Source organism: Hipposideros armiger, unplaced genomic scaffold (genome assembly GCF_001890085.2).
Source record: "Hipposideros armiger isolate ML-2016 unplaced genomic scaffold, ASM189008v1 scaffold_5, whole genome shotgun sequence".
Classification (NCBI taxonomy): Eukaryota; Metazoa; Chordata; class Mammalia; order Chiroptera; family Hipposideridae; genus Hipposideros; species Hipposideros armiger.
Window position 1 is genome coordinate 2988130 of NW_017731355.1, and position 23751 is coordinate 3011880.

Sequence of the window (23751 nt, forward strand, 5' to 3'; positions counted from 1 at the left end):
CCACCTAAAATTAGTTTCAAAACACGAACCTCTCTTTCTATGCTTAGGAGTATTTTCTCTGTTTACATTAGAACAAACTTAAAGCACTGAAGGTAGGAGAAAAAACATTTCCTCCACGTTACTGAGTTATAATATATTGATGACATGACGACAAACAGACTGTGAGTACAGAATTTTTCTAATGTTAGGTGCTGTATAGCAATGCTTTAAATATTTTAGCTAAGCATTTGAGTATCTGTTTTTATAAACAAAAAGTACTGGGTATAACATTTCTTTTGTCACATAAACCATTTTGACATAAACTTCTGCCTCCCTCCTCATAATATTTGGATTATTTCATTGTTCTACCGCCTATTCTTCTAAACATGTTCAGTCCAGTGGAAAAACTACATATCAGTCCCTGATCTCTCTTCAGAAACACCACCTCTGAAGCAATCTCACTATCAGAGCAACTACATACAGTAAGAAGACCACTGAGGCAAACCCCAGGAAACCCAAATTGGCCATAAAATGATAGAAGCTGACCTAAGCTTTCCCTCCAGATAATGAGGGAAGGGCTTGTTAAGATAATTGATTTTGCAAATCTGTAGCCAGAGACCCTTAATCACAGAGAAATATTTTTGGTCACTTTAAATGTGCCTGGAGGTCTCTTAAGTTTCCTTCTAATGGGTTCCATGATTGTTTATTGCATTTATGAAAAGTTCCGGTAGCTTCATATTTGCGTTGCTAATTAATCTCTTCTAGGGTATATTCAAAACATTGAGATTTAAATAGGTAAATGGGCAAACAGGCCACTTGAGAAAGGAAAAATCAAATAGCCTAGAGAAAAAAAGATCTGTTTAATAAATGTTTAAAATGCAAATTAAAATACACTGTGATAGCATTTGTCAGTTGCTCAGTCACAGCACAGACATGGGTGAAATGAAAGGTACTTTAGTACCCTAATTCAGTGTCTACTGGCAAAACCTTTCTTGAAGACATTTTGGAAGAGCTTACAAAAAACATTAAAATTATATACATTTTAACCTATTTATTTCTAAGAAAATAATCTGCAACATGAAAAAAAGGTTCATAATAGTTTTTAATGGAAAAAACATTCAGAAAATGATTACCTTATACAGCACGTAAAATGGAAATAAACACCGCCATCTAAGAAGTTTATTAAGAGTTTTAATAAAACATCACATCCGTTAGGATGGCTACTATCAAAAAAAAGAAAAAATTTGGTGAGGATGTGCACTTTTGCTGCTGGGATTGTAAAATGGTACAGCTGCTCTGGGAAATAAATAGTATGGCAGTTTCTCAAAATATTAAAAATAGAACTACCATACAATCCAAGCTCTAGGTATTGCCTCACCTCTGAGTATATATTCAAAAATTGAAAGCATGGGCTCAAAGAGAGATTTGCACACTCGTGTTCATAGTAGCATTATTCACAATAACCAAGAGATGGGAGCAACCTAAATGTCCATCAATGAATGAGCAGATAAACAAAATGTGGTATCTATGAGGTGTGATCAAAAACTATGATAAATGTTTAAATTAAAAAAAAAATTATTACAGTAAAAGACACATTATCATTAATCTTCCTCAAAATACTCCCCCTCGCTTGGAACACACTTATCCCATTTTTCTTGCCACTTTCTGAAGCAGTTCTGGAAGTCCTCTTTTGTGAGTGTCTTTAGTTGCGCTGTCATGGCTGCCTCGATGTCCTGAATCGTTTTGACTTTGGGGAAGAGGCAGAAGTAGCACAGTGCCAGATCCCATGAATAAAGTGTATGAAGACACACCATAATGTTTTCATTTAACAGAAATTGCTGTACCAGAATTGATGTGTGGCATGGAGCCTTTCCATTGTGATCACAAAATACATTCCAGCTGCTGAGTGCCATCTAACAGAAAGGCAGTGATCTTCAATACGGGAAGCGCACATCAAACCTTAGTGTGTGACAAGCTTCAACTTGTTCATTGCAGTTGGGTGTGAGCTACAGTTGAGAGAAGGTGTGTTTTAAAGTGTGTCATAAATCATCCTCCATCATGACGACGCTCCATGTCACACATCACTTCTGGTATACGGCAATTTCTGTCAAATAAAAACATTACGGTGTGTCTTCATCCACATTATTCTCCGGATCTGGCACCGTGCAACTTCTGGCTCTTCCCAAAGTCAAAATGACCACGAAAGGTAAACGTTTTGAATGGATTCAGAACATGGAGGCAACTACAGACACTCATTAAAAAGGACTTCCAGAGCTGATTCAGAAAGTGGCAAGAACGATGGGATAAGTGTGTTCGAAGTGAGGGGGAATATTTTGAGGGGGATTAATGGCAATGTGTCTTTTACTGTAATAAATTTTTTTCATTTAAACATTCACCATATTGTTTGATCACATCTCATACATACAATGGAATACTATGTAGTCTTTAAAAAGGAAGGAAATCCTGTCACATGCTACAAAATGGATGAACCTTAACGACTTTATCTAAGTGGATTAAGCCACTCACAAAAGGACAAATACTATGTGATTGCACTTAATATCAGGTATCTAAACTAGTCAAATTCACAGATAAAGGACTAAAATGGTAGAGGTTAGGGAAAGAGGGCAAAGGAGAATTGTTTAATTGATACAGAGTTTCAGTTCTGCAAGATGAAAAGGTTCTGGAGATATGTTTTACAACCATGTAAATATGCTTAATACTATTGAAATGTATACTTTAAAATGGTTAAGATGGTAAATTTTATGATATGTTTTTTATGATAATAAAAAGTTTTAATAACTTGAAATATACTTATGACAACATTTAGTTGAGGGAAGGATGCAAAAGAATGCAGATAACATATAATTAAAAATATTTTTTAAACTTCATGAAGATATTTTCCCATGACGTTAACATTATTTGCCTACTTTGTAAGATTTTTCTCAATTCTTATACTTTTTGATTTTTAAAAATTTTTTAATATAGTGACCTGTATTAATGTTATAATCAACAAATAAGTTTTTGACTTAATAGTTTTAGAATAGCTTTAAAAATTCCCCACACTGGGCAGTACAACATTTGTCAGAGACGGGACTGCTTTCAGGGAAAAACCCAAGATTTAGAAATGGGTATTTCTAAAAGAGATTACTGGGTATTTTTTCAGTGGAAAGCTATTTGTGGTCCAGCAGGTCCTCCAGGGATTACCTGTGACTTTCTCTTTCTTTTAGTTAGGCCAATGGTTCTCAAAGTGTGGTTAGGGGAATCCTAGACAGCCTCAGACCGTGTCAGAGTGTTTATGAGATCAAAACCATTTTCACAATAACATTAAGGTGCTATTTGTCATATTCTCTCACCCTCTCAACAAGTGTATAATGGGATTTTCCAAAAGTTTTAATACCCACGATGAAGTCATCACTTAGATGATAACATGAACTAGATTTCATTATTGTTTTAATGAAAGAATAGAATTAAAGTTTCTCAGTTCTGATTTCTAACATGATTAATACATTACACAAACAAATTTCTTTGGGGTCTTAAATATTTCACAGGATCAAAGTGTCCTGAAACAAACAAAAACATAACAATTGAGAACCTGCTGGGCCAGACTATTTCACAGCTCTATAGGAGTAGGAATTAACTTGTAAAAAACACACAGCAATATAATGGCTCTTACCAACAGCAAAGCAAGTGGATTTTCTCTGGAGGTACAATTGACATACATGCAGAAAAGAAAACACTACATTTTATAGCCCTTTAGGATATTAACCAGTTTTATATCTACCAGCATTTGTGATTGTGGATGGATAGATGAATGGATGAATGGACAGATGGACAGACTGATGGACATATATCTGTTTTTCAGAATCTCTTTTGAACTGGTTTTAATATCTTATTGGTTCCTTCACTAATTATTAAGTCAAATTAAATTGTTGATGTGTGTATTTTATAATTTTGAGAATCTTATTTTTAAACTCTTTGAAATCTAACAAAATATGTAAAATATTTATATGAGGAAAACTACAAAACTCTGATGAATTAAATCAAAGAACTAAATAAATGGAGAGAGAGTCCATGTTCATGGATAAGAAGACTCAATACTGTCAAGATGTCAGTTCTTCCCAACTTGTCACTTCCATTTGTTTCCATATTGTCTATGGCTGCTTTTCCTACAAAGGCAGATTTAAATAACTGACAGAAACAGCATGGCCCATTAAGCCTAAAATATTTACTAGCTGGCCCTTTACAGAAAAAGCTCTGTATCCCCTATTCTAAGTTATTATGCCCATAATTAAGCTTTTACTTATCTAAACCCAATGCTATTTTTTCCTCCAAAACAAAATTTAAAATAGATATCCTCTTCTACTTTCTTTCAATGGCAGTCATATAAAATTGTTCTCTTAAAACAATATTAAATAAGTGTTGTATTTTTTAAACAGAATATTCCAATGGTGAATATTTAAAATATACATCATGTTCTTTGAGGACAAATGATATGTCTCTGGAGAGCCTACATATAAGAAATAACTAGCAAAACCTTATTATAAAAGAGCAGTTATTTCATGGTCTTCTCAATTTTAAAAATCTGGCTGTTTTCCGAGACTCGAAACTGAAACACCTTCCTCTTCAAGAATTTTTTTTTTACCTTTTATGGAGGCTAAAACCTGATTTAACAAAAACACTTTGACCAAAGAACTAAACAAATCCAAGTATCACTTAATGAATCTATATGTTGTATATTTTCTATAAGAATTTAAACTGTACTAATTCATACACTGTAAGTATATAACCCTTAGACTTCCCTCAATAACAGGAATCTGAAAAACTTAACATACTTGCTCTACTCCCAAATGTTTTTCTAAATATCTATACACACATGGATCTAGTAAACTGTATCTATACATTCTATTTACCAAATAAGCTTTTCTATCTCTAGCGATGAGATAGGTCAATGGCATTAATTACGTTTCATCTTAACTAATTCATGAGAGAGATGTCGTACCATGAGGTACAGACTGTGGGAAATTCTATAAGACAAATAACCCAGTTCTCTTCAGAAGTAATTTGCAAGGAAAAATACTGCATCAGATTTAGAGAAGCTTCAGGGATGTATCAAAAACTGCAACATATCAATAAACATTTTTAAAAGTGAAAGGTAAATTTGAAAACTGATGAGATGTTTGGTAATTTTAAAGAAACGATATAAACTATTATAGGTATGATAATGGTATTTTAGTTATGTTTGTAAAGAAAGTCCTGATTTTTTTGGACATAAATACTAAAATATTTACAGAGGAAATGATAAGATATCTGGAATATGCTTTAAAATAATCCCAGAGTTGATGGAAAATAGTTGGGGGTAGAAATGAAAGACCAGTCATGAATTGATAGTTGGTGAAGCTGTGGGTATAAGAAGGATTCCGATACTAGCTATATTAGTAATTGTACATGTATATTTATATACAGGAAATGTTCAGTAAAACTTTTAATATCCATTTCCACTCAACTTGAAACAAGAAAAGTAGGTATGAAAAGCAATAAGTCTGAGGGAGAGGCCCTTTAGGAATTTGGGGGTGAGGGTGGGGTCCTGAAACACATTTGTGAGGTGTCATTTATTTTTGGATTTTTGTCTTAATAATCATCAACAGTCTATTGGAATCATTTCTGTTATCTGATAACATGGGAAGAACTTTAAATCACCCCCTCTATTGTCTGGAACCTATGGATATAATGAGATATCACTCTCATTACTATGTTACCTTATATGGTCAAAGGGAGATTACCATGGGTGGGCCTGACATAATCAGGTGAGACCATAAAGTTAGCCTTTTCTCTGGCTGATCGCAGAAAAGAAAATCAGAGACATGTGCTCCAGCTAGCCTGAAGAAAGCAAACATTCACATGTGAACTGCCAACGTGGGCCATGTGGGTGGCCTCTCAGAGTTAAAAGCAGTCCCTGGCCAAAAGCTAGCAGTCCTTAGTCCTATAGTGACAAGAAAATACATTCTGCCAACATCCAGTGAGCTTGCAAGAATCTCCTGAGCCCCAGATGAGAACTGCAGCCTTGGCTGACATGTGAATTTTAGCCTGGTGAGGCTCTCAGCAGAGAACCTGGCCACAGCATGCCCAAGCTGCTGACCTGGTGGAGTTTTAAGCTGCTAAATTTGTGGTAATTCGTTATGCAGCAATAAAGCTAATATGCCTGGATAAGCATCTTATACCTGAATAGGACCGCAATACCTCAAAGCCTACCTCTGCACATGAGTTTATGATCCCACTGGCACCAAGTGAGGACCTAAACATTTAGCAATTTAGCTTATTAGGCAGTGTTTCTCAAAGGATCAGGGATCCAAATTTGAGAAACCTTGAGCTTTATAATCCCTTATAAATGAAATATTTCTTTTCCAACACACACAGTTAACTTTAAAGGCAAGATTACATCCTTGAGTGCTTTTTACATCGTAAATGCTTTTACAGCAGAAAAGTCCTGCAAAAGAATCAAATGGAACAAGTTTAAAGCAAAGTGTGAATAAGCCAAATGTATCTCCAAAACCTTACCTTATCGTCACAACAGGTATATAATAGTGCAAAGTTTTCTACTCTTTAATACCCTAGCTCACAGTATAAAAATATGTGCCAGAACTCATTACACTAAGAATTTCTTTATAACAAAGTTTCCCCTGTCTCAGGTGGTCCATAAATATTAAGGAATCATCACAACTATTCCTTGTCCATGACATATGCATATTTAGAGGAAAAGTTCAGATATATATGAAGAAAAGAAATAGAAAATTGTCACAGATATTGTCGCTAAAGTCTAAAATTATGTTATTAAAGTTGAATTTAGTCTGATTCTGTTTAGCCTGTCTTTTTTTGAAATAACAGCTTTCTTGAGACATAATTCATATACCCTAAAATTCATCCATTTAAAATGTACAGTGCAGTGAGTCTTAGTACACTAGTCCCCCCTCTTCACGGTTTTGCTTTCCGTGGTTTCAGTTACCGGCGATCAACCATCATCTGAAAATATTAAATTTCCACAACCATCAACATCATCTGCTCCTGACATTCAACCGTCAACACAGCGCGGTGATCCAGGATCACCCAAAGCAGACAGTCCTCCTTCTGACACAGGCGGCCTTAGGCTACATCACAGTGCCTAGTCATTCACCTCACTTCATCTTATGACGGGTGATGTCACTGCATCTTATCGCTAGGCATTTTATCATCTCATATCATCACAGCAAGGGTGAGTACAGTACAATAAGATATCTGAGAGAGAGGGAGGCCACATTCATATAACTTTTATTACAGTAAATTTTTATAACTGTTGTATTTTATTAGGAGTTACTGTTGGTCATCTCTTACTGTGCCTAATCTATAAATTAAATTTTACCATAGGTATGCACGTATAGGAAAAAACATAGCATATCTAGGGTACGGTATTAGTCATGGTTTCAGGCATCCATGGTCCCCCTTTGGGGGACTTGGAACATATCCCCCACAGATAATGGGGGACAAGTAATCTACAAACCATTACCACTAATTTTAGAACATTTTCATCACCCCTAAAAAGAAACCCTGTGTTCTGTCTTTCTTTTTCACTCTAATTCTTTCTTTAATACCACATCATATAACAAATTTTTCTCTAGGACTAGAAAACATTGGCCATCTGAGATTCAAAATTAGCATTTAGGGAAGAAATGAGCTGAGGATAGAAGATTTGATCTACAGGCATAATATATATTGGGAAAACTGGTTTGGGATTGTAAGAGTATTGCTTACTATAACTAATGCTGTGAACATTCCTTTGAAAGCACAAACATGATCCAAATAATCAAAACATGATACTACTTGCCAGCGAAAGCAACGGATCTTCCATGGGGGAGACTTTCACCTATTGCCCAATGTAATTTGTTTAGTTCAGAAGCTGAAGACAGAGGATGAACTGAGCTTTATTTAAGTAAAACAAGAGTTCTGTATTCCCGAAGAAAAAATCTGGGATTTAAAAATGCATTCCAGGGCCAGCTGAGTGGCATGTTGGTTAAGAGCTGGCTTGGGATGCCAGAGGGCCCCGGTTCGGATCCCACATATGAGGGCCAGTGACACTGCCCTCTACAGCTAAGATGGTGAACAACAGCTCAACCTGGAGCTGGGCTGCCGTGGGTCGCCAGCGACGGCGTAGGCTGCAGCCCCTGTGGTAGTGGGTTGCCATGGGCTACCGTGTGTGGCCGGCAGCCAGCGTGAGCGGCCAGCAGTCACTGTGAGCGGCCGTCAGAAGCCGGCGACTGATCTGCCTCTCCCAGGAAGAGCGCAATGATGGTGCCAACTTGAGCCAGTGAAGCAACATCCTCCACAACTAGACTGAAGAACAAAAGGACAGCAACTTGTCTGTTCCCCTTCCCCCAATTCCCCAATAAAAATCTTAAAAAAAAAAACATTCCAAAATGTTCACACCCAACCTTTAAACATTTCTTACATGCCAAAATGAATGATGTTTAAGGTGTTGCTTCTATGGCTTATGAGATAGCCCATAAAATGCCCAGTATCATATTTTCTCCTAAAACTTAGTCACTTGCTTCTACTATGCTTGATAGAAACCTGGATCTGAGATGCTACGTAAAAGTCAAGTGAAAGGAGCCTTTTTATTCTATTTCCCACCTTTGGTAGTTATAACTGGGATTCTGTCCTCCTCTGTGGTGGCACACGGCAAGGGCTAAAGAAGGAATCTTTGCGACACACAAATCTATCCCATATTTATGAAGCCAGAGGGAAAAGTCTGATGGGAAACTCCCTGAGTTAAACTCAGCTATGAAATGTCTAGATTGTTCCTGGGACATAGATTTTTCTAGAATAGAAGCTAGTGAGAGCATTTACTACCACTCTCCCACTCACTTTATCTCAAAGGCGCTCATAGTGTCGGCCATTTGTGATTGGGAAGTTTGTTTCCTTATCTTTCAAACAATAGGTTAATATGCAAATTGAATCCTCCCAGGGAAGCATCTTGAAAAGGAGAGACTAACTTCCACAGGTTTTTCAGTAAAGCCTGCCAAAATATGATAAAACTTCAAGATTATTAGAAGCACTAGGTTCCATGTAGTAGATAATGCACACTATACTTCATGTAAAGACCAATCTTTTTCACAAATTCAAAATTCTAGAAAAGTGAAAAAAAACATTCACACCAAAATGGATGTAAAGTTTTTAAAAACAGAGCTGGGCACTTAACCAGCCAGCCCTCTGGGCCCAGCACACATCCGCAGCTATAACCACACTTCCCAAATGCAAGATCATTTGCTCTTCCCACTAGTTTTCAGTCCTGGCTAAATATCAGAATTCCTGGGAAGGGGGCTTTGAGAATCCTGGCAATTGGGTCCAAACCCCAGATCTACTGAATCAAAATCTCCAGGCATCTTTTTAAAAATCCACCATGGGGAATTCTGATGCCCATCCAGGGTGCAGAACCAACACCCAGCCTTCAGGAAGAGGCATGGGTCCCTTCAGAAGTCCCACCTATGCCTCTGAGAAGGGGCTCTGGTTTACCTTTTAACTGAAACTGTGTGTTTCTCCAAGCATTATCTTTGCATTAGTGTCTCAAGACTTGAAGCTTGGGTTGGTTAATTAAAACTTCACAACATTCCCCCTTTGTACACTGAAAATCTTATCAATGTTTTTTCCTGCGAGGCAAGGCAGGTCTGAGTGTTGCCAAAGCCCAAATTTTTTAGAGTCACATTTTAAGACATTCTTGTTTAAGGGTGAGGGGGGGAAATGGAATGTCACTCTGTTAATCCTTTTCAGAGCTCTTCCCACACTGCAGATTTGAGATAAGCTGTCATGTTTAAAGGCTAAAGCCTGCCCCCCCCCCCTTTTAAGCATTTTGGCCTTTGGCAATAATGACAAAGATGACCTTTTCTTTTCCCAAAGCCTCACCTTCCTCACTCACAGATAACCGTACTGATCTACCAACACAGGCCATGGGCTTCAAAGCTGTTTACCCACTAGCTCTGGTGGGCTTGCCCTGACCCAGCATCAGTGTCTCACAGAGTCCCCTGTTGTGACCAAGGACATATCCTTAAAATGTGGCTGGCCTCCCAGGCAGTGGTCATGGAAGAATGGAGAAGTGACCCCAAAGGGCCTAATCCACTGACCTTTACTTTGCTCTAACCAACTGCCCAAATAAATAAAAACAGCAGGATAGCTCGCTTTCCCAGATGAATTCCAATTTATCCTTAAATATTCAAGCTTGGTCCAATGTTTAAAGTTCTCAGACCATCCAAAAATCTGTCAACTGGCTCTCAACTGGGGGTGATTTTTGCCCCCCAGGAGACATTTGGCAATGTCTGGAGACATTTTTGGTTGTTACCGCTGGGGGGAAAGTTGCTCCTGGCACCTAATGGGGAGAGGCCAAGAATGATGCTAAACATCTCCGAGTGCACAGCACAGCCCCCACAACAAAGACTGGTCCAGTCTAACATGCCAAGGGTGCTTGGTTGAGACCCTGGATTGCGTCATTTGCCAGCCACTGCTGGATAAACATTTAGAGACTCTCATTGCAATTTAATTTAGTTTAAAATAAGGATCACCTATTCAAAGGCCTTCCAGGGCCAAGGGGCTGAAGAAATAGCACATCAACGAAGTGGCTGTGGATGGGCCACTGGGGTGTGGTGTGAGGTCTACGACAACTGAATGTAAATGCTCACTAAAATCATTTCAGTTTTTAAAATAGCATGTGCTGGCCAAACAAAACATGACAGCTGGCTCCATGCATCCTGTGTACCACTGGTGGTCAAACTCTAGTGTAAAGAGAACACTGATTTCAACAGCTAGATGACTGTGTTGAGACTCGTCCTTTATATCCTAAGGAACTTACGGATCCCCGGGACTGCAGAACGTGACTAGAAGCTGTTCAGTTAAGGATAACAGACTGAGGGTCAGGTCTTGAGGGTTTAGCTCCAGCCAAGAACAGGGCTAAGAGCAGAGGCCAACTGCCCTCCCCTCTAGGGAAATCCAGGGACTATTACACCAATATGACACAATGCCACGTAAGGGAGGTCATTATCTTAAGATGATACCTCTGTCATAACATTTAGAATTCTCACCTTGCTTCACAGATGAGGACACAGAGGCTCAGGATGTTTAAAGGAATTGCCAAGATTACCCAAATCTGAACCTAATGTCAACTGGCGGTTCTTTTTCCCCCTGTGCCATTGCAAAGCAGCAACCAAAAGGCGAAGGGATTTCATTCAAGGTATCAAACATTGTGACTAAACTCTCCACCAACATAAAGAAGTTATATGTAGACGGTAAATTTAAAACTACTCAGCATCATCCTCTTTCCTCATCAGAAAAGTCATTAACGCATGGGCCCCGAGTCACTGTTTTAAGGCCTCTTCCACGTATCGGAAAAATTCGAAGCAGGTTAAACATCTCCAGCCCTCCTTTCAGGGAAGGCTGCAGGGAGCTGGAAAGCCAAGTCAGCAGGAGCACAAGAAGGAAGCGCCATCTGAATATCCCCGCGTGGATGCATGCTTTCTGCCGGAGGAATTCCTGGCCAGAAGAGACACTATAAACAAAGGCAATCCAGAGGGAAACAAATGATAAGATAAGTGAAACCCAGTAACTAACTCCCTCTGTCCTCCCTTCCACCTCCTTCCCCTGACTCATTCCATCAGCAAAACAGTCTGAACTCGGGAGAATTCAAGTGTAAGCCGTCCCCTCCCTGTTGCCACACAGCTCCCTATCCTAAGTGAGGAAGTTAAGGGGGGAGCTGTGCTTCTGGGTAAGGTCAGTGATTGTGGCTCCCCTTATATGGACCCTGGCAGCCTGAGGACAGCAGTCTCCCTGTACCCACAGGGAGGCCCTGAGAGAACTTGCAAGGAAGTTATTCACTGGTCCTCCAGACTCAAATTACAATCCAAAGAGTGTAGCAGAAAAAGGTGGAGTATGGAAGAAAGGAAGCTTCAGTGGCAGCCTGAAAAGAAATTGGGTCAAACTAAAAATAACATATATTTTTTTACGTTCTCAATCAGCCTCTCAGCAGAAAATGTCGGAGGCAAGGCAGTGTCTTGCCGAAGTTCCTGGAACATCTGCAGTTGGAAAGTGTCACCTACTCACAGAATGTCAAGCCCTAAATGGGTCATAGAGGTTTCCAGTCCAATCTAGTATCTAGTCTTGATTTTAAAAGTATCAAAAAATAATAACAGGACATTCATTTAACCTTCTGAAAGCACGATGCAATCTCAGCCATCAGCTTCAACTCCAGCACAATTCAATTCCACACCCTCTCTGACTTTTAGTTCAAATTGAGAGCTGGGGAGCCAGGAGAAGTACCTTTAATGCAATCGGATTCGACACACGAGCATAATTGGAAACAAATTATCATGGCTGTTTCTTTTGCCACCATCATCCTAAATCAAAAAACAACCATTAATATGGGATAACTGTAAGTAAATTTTTTTTTTTAAATCCTAAATAATTTACCTAGGACAGAACCATAGGACATTGTCTGTATCCACGATTTCATCAACTTTTAAGAATAAAATAGAGAATGCAACAAGGTCCTTCAACTGGCTTAATTTGTTAGTTTCATTTTCTTTAACTTTTTACAATAATTTTTTTTTTTAAGATTTTATTGGAGAATTGTGGGAGGAAACAGCATTGGGGAATCGGGGAAGAGGAACAGACAAGTTGCTGTCCTTTTGTTCTTCAGTCTAGTTGTGGAGGACGTCGCTTCACTGGCCCATGTTGATATTACCATTGCGCTCTTCCCGGGTGAGGCAGTCACTCACCAGCCATTGGACAGCCACTCACGCTGGCTTATGGCAACCCACTGCAACCCCACTGCAGCCTACGCCGTGGCCGGTGACTCACGGCAGCCCAGCTCCAGGTCGATCTGTTGTTCACCATCTTAGCTGTAGAGGGTGCAGCATCACTGGCCCACATGTGGGATCAGAACCGGCGGCCCTGCTGCTCAGAGCTCGCGCTCCCAAGACAACTCTTAACTAATGAGCCACTCGGCCAGCCCTACAATAAGTCTTATACTAAATTCTCAGGATTTGGGAGGCCTCCTAGTCTAACCTTGTCACAGAACTGCAGGTTCTAACTTAACTTGTGTCTAGACATTACACTGCTCAGTTTTACCAAATCTCTATGACACACATGCAGATATACACGTACACCTAGACACATATGAGCAATCTGACTCACCTGGTGAATGATGTTGACTACCACCCTTCACTCTTCCTCTAGGGTACAAATCTGAGAAGCTTTGTAAAAGAAGAGCAAAGCCCCAGAAACACACTTAATGACTTTGGTCACGCCCCCAGGAAAGGGAAAAGACCAATGCCATGGGACTTTGGCAAAGTTTCAGGAAGCTTCCCGTAGTCTTCACCCACTCTTCACAAGTGGACACCTGTCAGAAGCATAGATAGCGCCTTTGGAAGCTGCAGGCAAAGTCTTGCCTCTAACTCAGGGGGTCTGGAAAAACTAAGACCCCCATCAGTTCATTTTATAATATGACGCCATCTTTTGCCCCTAGTGGTGATGGCTATGCACTGATATAGCCACAGTGTATTGTCTAGCCTCTTTTGTGGCCAAGAGCATGATGAGTTAAAAAAAAAAAAAAAAGTTGACCAGTATTACAGGTGCAGTTTGTGGCTCCAAACCAAGGAAAAGCTAAGCCATGCCCTTGACCTGGTTTGTACGTCACTAACAAACTGAGCTTAGCCAACAAGCCAGAATATAAGAACCCATCTCAGAAACAAAAGATGGGCATCTGTACTCTCCAGACAATGCCCCATGCTCTGGCCTGGGCTATCTACTCTTGGAAGTCTAAATTCAGAAAGTCCATCAGATGGGCAACATTTGCCAATCTCACGGATTTTTTTTTCTCTTTTTTTTCAGAAATGAAAAGGACAAAGACCAGTTTAATAGGTGACCCTCATTGTGTACCTGGCATAAATACAAGTAACCTTCCACTCCAGTCCTGGTGCAATTTATAGAACAGAACAAGCTCAGGTTGTCAGTAAAGGTGAATGACATACTTAGGAAGTATCACAGGTGAATGAAAAAATAAAAAGCTTCTGAAATCAATGTCTGTTGAATGAATATTATGTTTGAGTAGCCTAATGACTAACAAGTCTTTTGTTTTTCTTTTCCTTCCCTGGCAACGATATGCTTTTAGGGCATAACTTTCCTATTATTTCCCTCAATGACACAGTTTGTGTTTTACTCAATTGTCTTCGTTAAATATTGTCAAAGTGGCACAATACCCAGTTTTAAGCCAAAAGGAAAAGATCTATTGTAAGTCAGGAAATCGCACCAACTACCTTGGAAATTGAACTTGCTTCCCTCGTTGTCCACATTTTAATTCACAATAGGGGCTATGGTTGAAAAGAACTGCAATTGTATATTTTGGTACCAAATTTGCTCCACTGTAAAAATAAATAAAACTCTCTCTTCTGAGGTAGGGGGGGGGAAGCTTATTTTAATATCTAAAGATACCCAATATTAGATTACATGTTTGACTACTGCTCAAGTGTTCATTATTTGCTTCTCAGAAGAGCTTTTACAATTTATGTTAAAAGACAACAGGGAGGAGGGAAGCGAAGTTCTGGGAGTCTTAACTCCGAAGGCAGGCTTGAGGCCCGGTTCTGGATAAGAAGGGCTGTCTTCAGATAAGGGATTCGACCTACTGAAAAGTTATCTCCGTTAACAAATAGGGCCTAATGCTGGACAGGCTCCAAAGAGATTCGGAACAGAAGAGCGTTTCCTTTTCCAAATAATTTACCTATCATTCACTATAGCAAAGAGAAGGGAGTTCAACAGTTTTATCATTCAAATAAGTAAATACACCATTTTCAATTTCATGCAGTATTTTCTGCTCCAGAAAAATCAGACTCTAAGAAACCATTAAGTATATAGAAGCATTTTCACTGTCAATCAACCCTGCCCTTACCGACCCAGCACTGTTTCCGAATTAAGAGATGCAGAGGAAGCTGTGGTTCCCTCAACTTGATGGAGAGAAAAATATATACAGAAAAACTAGAGGCAAGGCAAGAGTGTGTGGGGGGTGGGGGTATAAAGAACTAGACTGCCTGGGTCCCTAACCTGGTCTGCCACTTACCAGCTGTGTAACCGGAGAAGGCAAGTTTCCTTGACTCCATGCCTCAGTTTCTTTACCTGTAAAATGGTGATAATAGTACCTAGTTCATACAGTTGTGAGGTGGCAATGGATAAGTCCATGTAAAGTATTAGGAAGGGCCTGGCAAAAGGTAAGCACCTCACATAGCTTGACTATTAGTATCACATTAGCTGCAAGTGTTTAGTTGTGTGGTCAGGCTAAGGGGTCTAAGGAGGAAGGAGCAGAGGGGGTGCTGAAAGCTGAAGGACAGGCAGGGAAGACTTCCTGGAAGCTGTGGCACTCAAGCTGAATCTGGAGGCACAAGGAGAATGAAGACAGATGAGTGCACGGTCCAGGTTAGGACAGCCATTACTGCAGAAGGTCACAGATGGAGGTAAACACCAGGCGAGCTTCAACATCAACAAGGAAAATAAGCTCACCAGAGCCGAGGAGGGTATATTTGGTAACCTCAGTATAATGGGGGGGGGCAGGAGGGGGGCTCTGTATGCTTGTTGCTGAGCTGCTGGGATTTCCCGTTTAACTCATGTACTATGAAACGCAAACGTACTCTGAAATGCTCAGTTCTCTGTTCATGGAACAGTGGAAAAGATGCCAGAAAAAGAAAAGGTAAACACTTTTTTCTTTTGCTGCTGAAATAGTCTGCTAGAGTGGAATGTAGGTCACCAAAATCAACTTGTATCTCATCGTCATCTGTCCTTCTTTCAGTGGGGGTACTAAGTAGTGGCTTGGAGGAAGGTTGGGGAGGGCACTTCAGATGCGTCCTTCACTTCTACTCTATCAGCAGTTCTGTTACCCTAAGCAAAATCTATATAAAAAGACAGTACACTTGCTAATGAATGTCACTTCAACAGAGGTAGAAACCACTAATAACTGAAGCTGTGAGTGTTTAACTTATACATTCGTTTACATTTCCTCCATTACCAAGTTAGAAATCATAATGTCAAAATAAGTGACAGTAGCCTTCCTTATCCAAAGGAGAAAAATTTAAAACAGAGGCATTTTCATTTTGATTGGTGCCCCTCCTAGGGGTTAAGCAAGGTGGCTAACCTAAATTGGCAACGTTGCTTTGTTTCCTGCAACATAAGGATAGGCTTAACACTTGGAAATACCAGGAGCATGACACGAGGCCAGAAGGGCCCCACAGAAGTTACAAGCTCTGTGATTATTTCCTGAACCAAACACCTAAGGCTCTCAGTGGTACCAAGCTTTGTTGGAAAAGCTTGTTTCCCCTGATCCAACAGCTGTAAGTGATTTCACAGAACTCAAGCTTCTGAGGCCAAAGCCACTCTTTATACCATCCCCAAAATATTTACAAAGTGCAACACTCTCAATTTTAACTACATTTTGTTTGTAAACACCTTATTTGTTCTAATGATCATACTGCCAACACCAATTGCAGCCTTCTAAATAAAATAGCTCAAATAAAACCACACACATACACACACACACACACACACACACACACACACACACACACAACACACATTCTTAACACCTAGAGCGTGTCCACAAAGCAAGAAAGCCAGGATCCANACACACACACACACACACACACACACACACACACACACACACACACACACAACACACATTCTTAACACCTAGAGCGTGTCCACAAAGCAAGAAAGCCAGGATCCAAATTCCTTGGCACCTATTCACTGAGCTCCTGTAAGCACCACCCAAGGACATGACCCACCACACCCTTTACTATCACCTCCTCACTAATTTATACTTCTGAAAACACACAGAACCCGACTTACTGGATGTTACAAATGTTGGCCAAATGTCTCCCACCCTGTTCCTCTCTCACGTCAACCAGCCCAGGATGCCTGATCCTGTCTATAGAACAGCTCCATCCCAGATGAGAGCGTTACTGTTCACTCTTCTACCCAGATGGTACCCTGGGAGCCACTTGGTGGCCTGGTGAAAGCTTCCAGGTATCTTTGTCTTAGTCTCTATCTCTATTCTCCCATCACACACTTCCTGGGCAAGTTACCTGGGCCAAGGATAGTACAATCGACAGGAATCTAGAAACGTCTGGTTTAGGGTAATAAGAATTGTAGAAGGAGAAAAGTCTCGGTGGGTGAATGTGTTCCAAGAGCAAATAATTATGAAATATGTCTCTATTTCAAACACATGGAAGGCCTTCTATACTTCAAATCACATGCTACACAGGAGTTTTGGCTTATGCTGAGATGAAACTGCTTGACAGAAAGCTAAGAGGAATATTACAATTGATGACAGAACTATCAGTGGAAATTATACAGATCTTGGATCTCCAGTCATGGCTCTACACTTTATATTGACTCAACAAATATTTACTAAATACCTACATGACAAAAACTGCTTTAAACACTGGAGAGACAGGGATAGACAAGACAAAGACCCTGCTCTCAAAGATCTTAGAGGAGTGGGGGGGGGACCCATACATTGGCATTGGTGTCAGAATTATAGGGAGATAGGAAGTAAACAGATAATTACAGGAGTTTTTTTTCAGTTAATGATAAGCTCTAGGACAAAAATAAAGAGTGAGTGATTCTGGATCCAGACCTATAATAAATGTAGACTTCTCAGACACCCTTCTTCCCCCCTCAAAAAAAGAGTAAGTGACAACTTCTCATCCTATTTCCTCATGGGGATGTAACCGCCTACTTCTTAGAGATGATGAATGTCAACCACCTGGCACACAGCATCCACCAGCATTTATTTACCTGCACACATAGAGAGATGCTTACAGACACACACACACACACACACACACACACACTCCTTCATGGCAATATCTGTGATAATCAACCTTGGTATGAAATGAAAGCAGAAGGAAAACAAAAATATTTGTGATATTTAATTATACTTAATGCAATTACATCACAAATAATGGCATTCGTAAAGAATCTGTAAAAAGGCAAAAACCTAAACAATTCTAAGATAAAAGGATAAATAACAGTCCAGATCCTGGGTTATTAACAGCAGTATTAGAGATAATATTACAAACAGTAACATGGCTACCTTGCCCACTTGGAAGGACTGCCATTTAGAGCCACATTATTTTTCCATACAAGTAAGGCTCAGTGTCCATAGCTGGGTTTAAACTCCAGTGTTCAGGTTTCTTTGAGAAAAATAAAAGACAATGACCAAGTCCTTCTTAGAGTCACAAGATTTTATACCTAGAATCAACTTCAGGAAACTCTCTGTACCCTCTCCCCACATTACCAAGGACCAAGGTCCCCAGAGGTAATGGGTTTTAACCTCACAGTGGGGTAGCCAGTAATGACAGACTAGTGTAGGACCCAGCCCAGCCAGGCTTTTAGATTTTATCAGAACCACAAGGGATGGCAGTGACTTCCAGAATTCAATTTCAGTTCTTGTCCATAAAAGCTGAGTTGCACCTCGGGCAAACTGAGGACCTTTACTGGTGGCCAAAGAGCTGTCTTCAAGCAGAAGGGAGAGCTCCTTCCTTGAGAAAGATGCCTCCAACACTATAATACAGGTTACTAGGAAAACGAGGCAGCTAGCCTGAAAGGGGAAAGACACGTTTCAAGTGTAATTTTCAGAGTCTGTCTCGGGAAAAAGGCTCCAAACAAGTATTTCTGGGGAGGAGGGTGGAGAGACCAGGTATGGAAACTCCAGAGAGAAAGGGGGCTAAGAAATGTGTCCAAGCTATTTATTTACACGAGAATGGACAGATCCCCAGGGCTGTGAAAGGGGCGAGGAGGAGAAAGCAGCTGGGCCCAAAGCAAGCGCTTGACCACACCCACAGGCCACGCCCTCCCAGCTGCCAGCAGAGCCACATCGAATTGAAACAGCAGTGAGAGCAGTTAAGATTCCGACGGCAGGAGTCGCCATGGCAACGGGATTCATCTTGCAGGGAAACTCCGCTTCAATTCACTAAGTCTTTCTCGAGCCTCAAGAAACTACCAGCTTAATGGGAGCAAAACCGTCACGGGTGGCATTTGCTCTCGATGCTCACCTGCGGGTGGAGATGGGGATCAAGAGGGCAGGCTTGGGAAAAAATGGAATGTAGGTTACCTATTCCTGGGCCCACTAAAATATTTTATGAGGGCAAGAGACAGAACACCCCAAACCCAGGCTGTGAGCAACTTGAGAGCAGAGCCTTTAGCAGGGTTTTGATGAATGAGAGTACGTGAAAGAATAAGCGCTAGAGGCAGGGAAAGGAAATCCGGAGGGCTTGATAGAGTTCTCGGGCCTCGTGCACGTCTCCAATCCGAGGGCAAGTGGATCACAAGCAGTTGGATTTTCGGCATCAGCTGGGAAAGCCCGATTACCCAGCCCGCCTGCCCCACAAGCGAGCCTTATCATTAGATTATTTCACACCCCCACGCTTTACCACCTCCCAACCCGGAGTTCTGGGTAGACCCTTCGCCGCGGCTCAGGTGCTCTTTGTCGAGGGAGCAATCAGTGCAGGGGAGACCAAGATGCGCCCTCCCCGGAGGGACTGGGGACAGGAGCGGTCTGAGTCTCCTCCAAACCGGTCCGCAGGCGGCGCAGCCTCCCCTCGCCGCTGTGCACCAACACCCCTTGCTCCTTCTGCAACGCGGGGTTCCCTTCCTGTCTCTTTTGAAACCTCCAGCTTACAACTTTGCCTGAATTACGGTCACCCCATCCCTTTCGAATGAAGCGTTTAGTGAGGGTGTCAGGGATGGTGGAGGTTCTGCTCAGGGTCCCTTCTTCTCTGTCGCCACCTCCGAATCCACCAAGCGTGCCTCCGGATTCTGCCTCTCTGAGCCTCCTCGGCCAGAAGCTCCCGACAGCAGCAGTGCCCGCAATCCGCAGCCGAGGCCACGACCCCCCAGCGCCCCATCCCCGGGGTGCCTGTAGCAAGACGGCTGTACCTGGTACCCTGCCTGCTCTCTTGGCATCCGAGCGCCTCTGAAAGAAAGGAGGGAGGGACCCTCATCCTCTGGGGCGCCTTCCTCCGGGCTCGCAGTGCTTTGCGCCGCGCTTGCAGCCATTTTTCCAAATCCAGCTTGGCAGCCTGGAGCTGTCTAGGTCCTGTTCCCACCCAGACCTAACCTGAAGGACGGGTTTAATATTTACCTACTGGCCCGGGAGCTCCAGGGAGGCAGCGGGAGGGCGCGCCGCAAACCCAGAGCCCGGCCCGAAGAAGCGCGCCCACCCCCGCGCCACCGCGCGGTGCCACTTAATGAATGAGTGCGGCGGACGAGGCGGCGCATCCCCCTTACCTGAGCAGCCCCTGCATGCTGGAAAGGCGGCTCTGCGCTCCGGGTACAATGGGATCCGGTTAAACAGTTTCCTTCACAGCCGCTCGTAGGTTACCAACCCGCAGGTGACATCACCCTCTCCTCTGCTGATAGGATACAATGTAGCGCCCAGTGCGCATGGACTCCGCGGCCCGGCCCATACACTCCTGGTAGTTGTAGTCCCAATACCGCAAGCAGAGCCCCGGTAGCCACGCTACCGAGGTTAGCACAACTACACTTCCCGACGCATCCCTCGGCATCTTCGTCCCCGCCCCCTAGTCCCGCCTCCGCCGGGACCCCGCCTTCCCCTCCCTACAGCCTTGCAGTGTTCGCGGTGGCTGTGCAGAGGCTAAGCTGCGGACAGCGCGGGAGAGAGACCAGGAGAACCCTGCCGTGGTGCTCTTTGACTTGACCTCCACTCGTCCCTGTGCGGGCTCTGAGGGTCCTCCACGGGTCCGGGGCTAGTGTGCACCGGCCAGGCAGCTCTGACCAACCCTGTTCTGTTGGCCTCAGTAGGAAAGAAAAGATTAAGCCTTTCACTGCCTTCCCTACGCATAGCAACTAATTAATAGGAAGCACGGGTTTCTGGGTTAAATGCGGTCCGGGAATTTCCCCGTGTCCCGGAGGATGAGGCGAAGCAGACCCCGCAGGAGTCCCACTTGGTACAATTCACCTTTCTGTCTTCTCTTTCCTTCTGCCATTTAACGGAGTTCGCGAGGAACTGCTTAGTTGGCTGAGCTGACAGAATAACGGAGGCTGTCACTAATAAAAATGCAGTGTAGTAGACAAGACAATCGCCGCAGCCCTCCCTCAGGGAGCTGCTGCTGCTGCTGCTGCTGCAGAGATAATACTGTCGCGCAGCCATGCTTTTGTTCTTTGCTGCAGTGGGCTTCCCGCTCTGATGGCTCTCAACTCCCAGGAAGACATCTTTTTCTAAAGTTTTAATAACATATATACATACACATGTACTTTTAAATCCCTAACACTCTCCCCTCATTTTCCATACCTTTCTCTTCAAATATTTTTAAGTGACCTAAACCAAACACCACCATGCTATTCAAGAATTGTCATGATCTTAGTACACCTAAATGTTTAAAGGTAAGCAAAAGGTGTGTATCAGAATCCTGAACCTTCACGAACATTTTATTTTTAATACGTAAAATTTTTCCGTGCCATTTTTCATTGTTCAATGAATACCAAATATTATGAAGAAATTATTGGGAACACATCTCAAGGTGTCTTTTTAAATGAAAAAAAAAATCAATGCATCAGTTATTCCAGTGGGAAAGCTAGAGTACGTTACAATGGCATTTGATGTCACAATCACATATAAGGATGAGTTCACACCCCTATTTCTTAGCAAAATCTCTAGTGGACTGTACATCTTGTGAAAAGTAAGTTCACAATATTTTTAAACAACTCTCCACCTAATTGTTGGTGGAAGTTTTCTTATTTTCTCATTTCATTGTGGAACAATATCTTGGATTCAAAAGAAAAGTATTCATGGAACTAGTTGAGGATCTCAGGGGAAAGGAAAATGCTTTATTCTACTGAGAGAGGTGTTTTAGTGTTGAATTCTGATTTTCTTTGAACAAGGCCATTCCTCACATTTTTCCCCACTGAAAGAAGATGATTTTGAATGTTGCTCTGCTGTTCTGAGCTATCCCGTCCATTCCAAATATTGTCTTAAATGGAACCCAGACAATACAAATGTTCCATTGGCCGTCAGATCAAGAGAACCATCCATGATATTCTAGCTAATGGGTAAGCTTAATGTATTGCAGTTCATTGTGGAAAGATATTCAGAAAGTAACTTGACCTGGGATGATTCTAAAGGCTCTCCTAGTTTTATAACTGTGTAAAGCTTTTAGATGGGAATATAATCAGTGAGCCTGAAATTTATTGAGTTAAATTGGATGTGGAGATTCTCCATAAAAGCAGGACTTATCCTTATAGATAAAAGCATATTATGGATGCACACGCTGAGGACTAACTTCATAGGACAAATCACCTTACAGCAAGCTCTCTTGCTTGGGTCTTCAGCAATCAAGGAGAAGATGGTATCTGCCTTAAAAAAAAACCAACCTAATCTCTGTAGCAATTAATATTATAGGGCTATGTCATATTATACAGCTCATTTCCATATATAAAGGACATCTATACACAATAGAGTAGAAGCACAGGAATGTGTGGGTGTGCATGCGTGAGCATCTTCCCTATTAAATAGATATAAATATAGATAATAGATATTGAAAGCAAGGCATTGTGTTTGGAAGCATTTTGCTATAAGTATGATGAATTTGAACAGATCCCCACACACTGTTTCACTGGTAACCAGGGGAAACAAAGATGGCTCTTCAGCGTCAGAAATGCAGTCTGTGGACCTGGGTCCGGAAGAAGCTTAATTTCTATGCAGACAGAAGGGATCTCTCTCTCTCTCTCTCTCTCTCTCTCTCTCTCTCTCACACACACACACACACACACACACACTCATTAACTCATTATATGTTTTTGTATTTAATTCTTTCTAAGTGACTATTTCCAAACATACCCACTCTGTCTAGCTTAATTTATATTCTCAGTCCAAGGGTTTCTTTAGGTTTTTTCTTCTTTTCTTTTTAAATGACTGCTGCAATCCTAGAATGATCTTATATGAAAGGCCTTGTCCCATAATCACTGTCTATTAATTAGAAACCTGTGGGACCACTGAGAACAGATTTAGTCGACCTACAGGTAGAGAAGGGAGAAAGGCTCCATGGGGTATTTTGCTGATCTTTCAAAATAATCTCTCAGTTCTGGTTACAAGGTTTTACTCTAGCTGTTGGATTTTAGATAAGGGAAGAAATGAGACATCAACAGAGAAAGAATTTTAAGTTTGTAGCCTTGCATGTGTTTTCACACAATAGCTTGGTGTTTTGCAACAATTGAGGTTCTACTCGTATGCTTGAGACCAGGTTTGGTATTGTGCCATTTTACCACTTTTGAGCAAGGTGATTTTGCTCATTCTTTCTGAGCCTCGGTTTCCTTATTTTAAAAGTGGGGCTAATAATATAACCTACTTCACAAGGATTTTGAGGATTACATTAGATGAGACATGTAAAAACACTTTTCAAATTGAAAAGAAGTATACAAATGCTAACTCTTGTTATCATTTGCAATTTCCCCCTAAAGGTTATATCTCAGAAATGTCACCCCTAATTATGGAACAAGTTAATAGAAACCTATTTGAATTTTTTTAAAAAAATCTTATTCTTAACAAGGAACTATGAGAAATTATATGGCATGCACACATTATCTCACTAATTTGTAAGTAGACAAAATGCACTTAGAAGGAAAAAATGAGAAATTCAGATTGAACAGTGCTGGTTCTTGGCTTGTTTTCAGATTTATACCCTGTCCTCCTGCAGCGCC

The 23751-nt window shown here is 41.4% G+C and overlaps 1 protein-coding gene across 1 annotated transcript in view; it reads right to left on the reverse strand.

Annotated features, from left to right (window-relative positions):
* DAAM1 (dishevelled associated activator of morphogenesis 1) overlaps positions 1–20430 on the reverse strand; it is a 173058-nt gene extending 152628 nt beyond the window's left edge. The window contains exon 1 of the mRNA XM_019646065.1: positions 20323–20430. The gene's annotated coding sequence lies outside the window, so the exon portion shown is untranslated. The remainder of the gene's footprint in view (positions 1–20322) is intronic.
* Positions 20431–23751: the final 3321 nt, after the last annotated feature.